This window comes from Argiope bruennichi, chromosome 2 (genome assembly GCF_947563725.1).
Source record: "Argiope bruennichi chromosome 2, qqArgBrue1.1, whole genome shotgun sequence".
NCBI classification, from domain to species: Eukaryota; Metazoa; Arthropoda; class Arachnida; order Araneae; family Araneidae; genus Argiope; species Argiope bruennichi.
This window is the reverse complement of record NC_079152.1, coordinates 129,554,254-129,560,253: the sequence shown is the minus strand read 5'-3', so window position 1 is coordinate 129,560,253 and position 6,000 is coordinate 129,554,254. Positions and strand designations below refer to the sequence as shown.

General features: G+C 28.0%; 1 protein-coding gene across 2 annotated transcripts in view; it reads left to right on the top strand.

The window, feature by feature from the left end:
• Positions 1-479: 479 nt before the first annotated feature.
• Positions 480-6,000, top strand: part of LOC129961866 (probable serine/threonine-protein kinase kinX) — a 196,887-nt gene continuing 191,366 nt past the window's right edge. For both annotated transcript variants that reach the window (XM_056075465.1, XM_056075464.1), the window contains exon 1: positions 480-782. The gene's annotated coding sequence lies outside the window, so the exon portion shown is untranslated. The remainder of the gene's footprint in view (positions 783-6,000) is intronic.

The window sequence follows — 6,000 nt, the reverse complement described above, 5'->3', positions numbered from 1 at the left end:
TTTCTGCCATTTTTTCCTCTTCCACAAGAATCATGTTCCTTGCCAATAATCTGTCTTCTTTTATGTCCGGCCTCTAACTTCTTCCATTTACAATAATTTTGATTGCGCAATACATTTCACTCGTGATCTGAAATTTGGGAATCAGTTTCTACCAAACATCACATGAGGAAAATTTTCATCCTTTCGGTGTCTATACATTCTTAAGGTGGGTTCACACGAGGCAAATAGTTGTGCGCAATTGTTGTCCCTGTATTGTCCCCGTATTGTCCCCGTATTGTCCCCGTGTGAACAGTTGAGACAACGTCGATGGGACAATGGCAAATGGTTGTCCCGACGGGACAACTATTTGCCATTGTCCCGTTGCAGTCACGTGATTTTCTTGAAGTAGCCGTGACCTTCTATTGCGCGCAATAGTTGGCCTCGTGTGAACCCACCTTTAAACAAATGACAGCAAAACCAAAATCGGGGTTACTTTAGAATGATAATTAGTCATTCAATTATATGAAACGTTTTCGCCGTTAATCAATGAGGGATAAAACCATACCAGAGTAAGACACCTTGTCTCTCCTTTTGATTTAAGTAGCACGTCATAATATGTGAACATGTGATAACATGTAAACATAATACTATCGAACGCTTCGGCAAAGTTAGCATTTAGATGATGAGCAACTTCTTGGCCTTGCTGAATGAGCAGCAATTGTATGTTTTCATCTATATGCTAAAATCACTTTTCAATCACTGTCTCATTTGTCTCTAGGGAGGAAATTACAATAATCCTGAAGGTAAGTGATTTTCTTTATTTAGGATAGTATTTATTTTCATTAAACTACTTTGAATATCAATATATCAAAAATACAAGTTTGTTGCGTTGTAATGATTTTTTTTATCTGTTTTGAATTTTAGTTTGTACTATTTGCTGCAAAAAATATGATTTGTTTGTATCCTAAATTTTAATAATATAATATCTTTTTAATATCTATTGTAATGTTTATTAATAATTAATTATGAATTTAATAAGTTTATTAATTATAAGTTATAAGTTTCTTAATTATTAATTAGGAATTTTTGATAATAAGTTAAGAGAAGTTATAGCAATAAACAAATGAATAATAAAATTACTGTATATTAAAAATATCAATTATCTCAGACAATATATGATGAAACTTGGTCAACGAAGAGCCCCATTTAATGGTTTATTTTTGTAATAAGTAGATGCAGTATGATTGATATAAAGGACTGATACATTATTTATTGCTGATATATTATTGGAATGGTTATAATGATCTATAAAACACTCTAATTTTACTGGACACAAAGGTATATAATTAATTATTGTGACCATGTATCTAATGTAATTTTATCATTACTTCATAGTATGCTGATAATTGAAATACAATAAAAAATAGCCAATACAAGAAATCATCGATTAATCTATAGTTTAAATTTTACAACGAAACGTGTATCTGTCACTGATCCGGCGAATAATAATAAAAAAATGAACTCCTTTCGGTTGGAATAGCATGCAACTAAGCTCGAAATTCATCTTAAGCTTACGAAAATAGATGCAAAGTAACTCCGGAATACCCTCGTAAGTCTGTAGGATGTATTGATTTCAAAGTTTTAGGTTTGCAATTCTGAATTTTTATATTCATATCACTAACATCATTATGTTTGAAAGAAAAGCATGCATTTCAGTTTGCATGCATTAATCCTGCATACAAAGTTTTTTCTCAAGAAATTCTTATATTATTAGTTTTCAGAAATACAGAGAAAGTAATTAATAAATTGCTTAATTAATGAATATTAATTAATGAAGTAATTAATGAATGTATAAATTACAATTAGCTAACTATCAACCTTGAAGTGTTTAAAGATTATTTATTTAAAATAATTTACAAAATTTGCGAAGAAAAGAAAACTTCTCAAAAATATAGTAAATAAATAGTTTTTAAATTATTTTCAGTCATTGAATTATTTGTAACCAATTGGAAACAAAGCAACTCTATTTAATGTAATCTGATTTTAAAAATAATCTCAGATTTTTCATTACTCTCAAACTATATTAAAAGAACCTTTAATAGTAAGCTATCGTATGAAATGTTAATAATTTTATTTCATTTAGTTAATTAATATATATTAATTAATTTCATGAAATCCTAAAAGATAAGACAATTTCGAGTATAATTCATATTCATTTGTATTTTAGAAATGAAATACATATCTATTAACTGCTCATCTTCTGATTTAGTAAGAAAAAACATCTTTAGAAACTCCAAAGATTTTCTTGGATGTCCATGTAATTTTGAAAGGACATATAAAAATTATCAAAAATCGTAAAATAGAATTATAAATATATAAGAAATATCAATTTATTATATTATTGAATTTATATAAATACTTTTAACAGAATTCTTAATTTCCCTTTTTTCGAGTTGCATTCCTTATAAATCCAAAGTTTAGTCTTTTACTACAACATAAAAGACAATCGCAAGTAATGGAAACTTTTTCTTGGATCTTCTGAAGCAATTTTGAAAGGACTTACAAAATGGAACAAACTTGAGAATCGTTCTACTTCTTCTAAAGTCTTAATCTAGGAATAATAGAACACGATTCACTTTGAGCTGCTAACCCAATACTTCCACTCTAGTGGCAAAGATTTGTGGTCATTTAACTTGTTGTCACAATAAAGAAAGAATTCGAATAGAACTTTAAAACATTTATTTCTTGTACTTCGGTTGTTTGACACAGTGATGGAAAGAATGGTGAATTGGGGCAAACAGAAGTTCATTGCGAAATGATAAATCTTCGTTTTAAATTCCCTTTCGTATTTTCAATGCCTGGATGTACATAGTATGGATTTAGCTTACAAATTCGAATTTTGCCAGTTCACAAGATTGAGTTTGAATTATTTTACATAATTTTGTCTAATTAATAACTGAGTAGAATGATTGAGAAATATTTTAATAAATTGATCTTTGCTTATTTCAACAAATAATCTCAAACATGTATTTTTACAGATTTGAATATCCGTTTGAAACTTTCAACAGTAGAAAATATCCAGAATAAGAATAGGATCTTGTGCCAAAAAATCAATTTAAATCATTCAAATTTTCAGCGTCACAATATTTTAATTTTTTAAACTGTTCTGCAAGTTTTTAATTCTCTCTTAACAATATATACCATTAATTTAGACATTAAATATAATTTTGTTATTTAGAGTAGATTATTATAACAATTAACTATCAATGGTAATGTAAAATTGGTGCAGTTTTTAAAATAATTATATTTCTATTATAACAGCTTATAACTACTCAATTATTATTTAATGATAGCTTTTCAAAATTTGATAAAAAAATACTGAATGCGATTTATTTAAATAATATTTCTAAATGTATTCATGTATAAAAATGTTATTTAAAAAAAATTAATGCTATAAATGTTACTTCAAAAATATGAATCATATCATATCATTTCATGTATTGAACAAACTTAATAAGCAATTAGCGTCAAAGTTGCTTGAAAATTATAAAATATTTAATTCGAATAATATCTTGAGTCTATTATTGTTTGATTCTCAAATGAAATGTCCATTTAAAAGTTTAATATATTTTGTTTTGATGGTGGCATAACAAATAAAAAAATGTAATAAGTACAACAAGAATAATGCTTCTAAGATATTTATCCCTTATTATGATTTGACTGATTATGATTAATAATAGTACTTTAAAAATTTAGAAATTTCGTTAAGGTTCGAAAACTTTGAAACGCAATGATCCGATATGTTATAACGCAATATACGATATGTCCGAGTGGTTATTATTATTATTATGAAGTAAAATGATCAAATATGGAGAATAAATAATTTTTATTGTAAGAGAATAAGGAATTTTTATAGTCAGGCTTACATTTACTGGCAGTTAGATAAATACCATTTTATTATCATATTAAAAAAAAAATCTGATTTTCTAAATTTCTAAACACACATATTTGAATTTGTTATTCATTCAGATTTTTCTAGCTTATTCGAATTATTTAGAAATATTTATTTGCAGAAAAGGGATTTCACAATTTTTAAAAGTAATGTATAATAAAATATGTAGATGAAAAAAAAAAAACTTGTCTAATAGTATCTGCAAACGTATATATAGATTAAACCTAAGGTGGCAGATTCATTTTCATGACGAATACCCTTCTATTAAAAGAAGATCTAGTTTTAAGAAACTCGCAACATTATATAACAAAATTTATGATTAGCTGTCAAAAGCAAACAGAAAATTTTCATCTTAAAATATCGGAAAGAAGCTTAGATAAATATGTTGAAGGAATATAAATTAAAGAATAGGAAATGACGTACATGATTAATGGTGCTTACAGTGATAAGATAAACGTTATTTATCATAGATAAGAAACATATCAAATATTTTGCAGTAATTTCTTTTTCAACAATATTTATTTTAATTTCTAGATGGTATGCAGAATGTTACGTCGAATAAAAAAAAAATCAGTTCTAAATATTTATAAAACTTTATTAAAGATTTTCTCTTCAGTGCCATGATTTTTCTTTTCCTGTTCCGCGTCGAAGTTGCCGTGAAAAAGAAACTAAACTTTTGTTTTCTTTTTTTTTTTTTTTTTTTTTTGGTCTTTGTACTTGGAATCATGTATACCTTTCATTCCTATGATCATACTAGTTCATGTACCTCAGAATATTAAAGTCTCAATTTCTTTTTCATTGATAAGAATAAGCCCCATCAAAAACACAATAGCAGTCTCTGTTTTTGATGTTCAAAAACTGATGGCTATTAAGCAAATGTATGCTGGAACAACTTTTGAGAATAAGGATTTCTCGGAAAACCTCCATATCCCTCAATTCGAAACAACACATTCTAACAAGCACCTTTAGGTATGAAGAGGAAACTTCCCAGTGCTTTTCACTAATTTGGGGCAATTCAATAATGATAAATTGTAAGAATTCTCTTATCTTTCACTTTTCAAAATTTATTATCCGTTTTGTACCAATTTCTTAATCACCATATATTTTTGTATAAAAATTCATTTTTTAAGAACATAAGCGTAATAGTATGCCGAGAGCTACGAGGGGATATTTATATATATAATATGGGTTTCTGATTATCCCTTTAAACTAAGAAAACAACCACAAAATAGACGAGAGTTTTATGGCAGGGGTGTCTAGGAGATTTTAGGATTAACAAGTTCAGAAACTTTCCTTTCATTAAGATCATAAATTAGACAATGCATTTAAAGGATGCGGAGTCAAAGGGTAAGATTTACAAGGAACAAATATTTACAAAAAGTTAGAAATGGGTCGAATATATGGAGATACAATACCAAGTAAACTAGATCGTTCTCAACAGAACAGACATGCTGTTAATTATTCGGGGAATACGTTAGAAAGAAAAGAATTAAAATAGTTAATTAACCATCCCTATAGGAGTGGGATTTTTATGGACAAAGTGACGCACACAGCACTCAAGAATGTTATCAGTTCAGAAGTTAGTCTGCCTCTGGCTTCGACGAAAACGTCGCGGTCTATTATTAACACCACAGATGAAGCTCTTCAGGAAAGTTGGGGCTGTACTTATAATAACGTCTCTCATGAAAAAAACGAACCAGCCTTTACAAATAACCAAAATAATATTCAGTTACTGAAAGTCCTACATACATACATACATACATACATACATACATACATACATACATATATAATGATCGCATACGTGAGACAGCAATCGATCTTAATATTCATTGTGGAAAGACAACAGTAAAATGTAAGCAAATCATTATATAGATTTCAATCTGCTTTGTTGAAAGTTCGTACAATTGCAAAGACTTTAACACTCCGCGTAGCGTATTAATGGAGGTTCAAATTGTTATTAATAATTTTCTGGAAATGGTTTATCGAGTCATCAAAAAGTTTATCTAGTCAGAGGAAAGGGGGCATAAAATATTAAGAAACATGCTTCAAACAGAAACGTATTTCTC